This window comes from Macrobrachium nipponense, chromosome 19 (genome assembly GCF_015104395.2).
Source record: "Macrobrachium nipponense isolate FS-2020 chromosome 19, ASM1510439v2, whole genome shotgun sequence".
Lineage (NCBI taxonomy): Eukaryota > Metazoa > Arthropoda > Malacostraca > Decapoda > Palaemonidae > Macrobrachium > Macrobrachium nipponense.
The window spans coordinates 35,554,713-35,555,854 of NC_061088.1; the positions used below are offsets into that span (position 1 = coordinate 35,554,713).

General features: G+C 42.9%; 1 protein-coding gene across 1 annotated transcript in view; it reads right to left on the bottom strand.

Annotated features, from left to right (window-relative positions):
* The window catches only part of LOC135216188 (lysosomal proton-coupled steroid conjugate and bile acid symporter SLC46A3-like), a 37,446-nt gene extending 37,353 nt beyond the window's left edge, over positions 1-93 (bottom strand). The window contains exon 1 of the mRNA XM_064251325.1: positions 1-93. This exon is cut by the window's left edge and continues 60 nt beyond it. The gene's annotated coding sequence lies outside the window, so the exon portion shown is untranslated.
* Between the last annotated feature and the right edge of the window lie 1,049 nt (positions 94-1,142).

A 1,142-nucleotide genomic window follows, 5' to 3' on the forward strand; every position in this document is an offset into this window, starting at 1 on the left:
CAACGCAAACACTGAATTTCCTCTCCCGCGATTCCTTGAGAACCTCCTGGTCCAGCTGTCGCCTCGAGACTGAGGTCTGAGAGAACTGGAGTCTGGAAGTTTGGAACGCCACTACCATACAGACACACCCACCCCCCTTCCCTCTCTCTCTCTCTCTCTCTCTCTCTCTCTCTCTGACCATCTATGACGTTCCCAGGTTTGGTTTTTATTATATATTTGTAGTTTGCTCTTGAACCGGAATCATACCTCTCAAGCAATGATTACTACGCACTGGAATTTAACGTTGCCCATATTTGTATATTAAGAAGATAAATAGTCTGATCACCACAGAGGTTTGAGATGAGGTAGTTGCCGTCCTCTTCACTCGAGTTATGACCGGCATTACGTTTCGCAGAATAGTATTGGGTCCCTAACTTTTGATGTGGCCCATTTATAGCAGGCACGCCCGGCCGTTAAATCTTGCAAGACAACGAGCTCGGTCTCTTGGTAGCGCAGGGGTGGCCAAACTTTTCAGTGCAATTTTATAGGGCCGCATAGTATATTAAGGATAATAAGTATTAGTTAAAATAGACAAAATGAAAGGCTTTTAAAGAAAAAAAGGAATTAATTTTTTATGTTGACAATAGCTGTATCGATGCGAGAATGGAGTCTCGTTGTTGCCAGCACTACTACAACGCCTGTGCGGTTTATCTTTCAGTTTCAATTGCTTCATATTGGGGTTACTCCACATCTGGTTTTTTCCCCATAACTTCTAGTGTACTAAAAGACTGGTTTACTGCCGGGAATGAAAATACCATAAAATCTCTCTCTCTCGTCCCTTCAGCCCCGAGCTGCGACCTCTTTTAAACCTTTTATTTAATTCCGTTCGAACCGCCTTTCTACCACCTTGTCATCCCACTCTTTCTCTGATATATTTCATCTGCGACGATTTCCTCCTGGTACCTCTAAAAAAAATACAAAATAAAAAAAAAATTCATATACATTTAACACTTAGGCATACAATGAGTGTAAGGAGCTGACAGCTACCTCATGCGTCAGAACAGAGGCTTTGGAACCTCTTTAAATAATGCAGGGCAGATGCTTGCAGGTTTCCAAAGACCAGGATTGGAATGATCCTGGGGTAGCTGGGGATGCAGAAATGG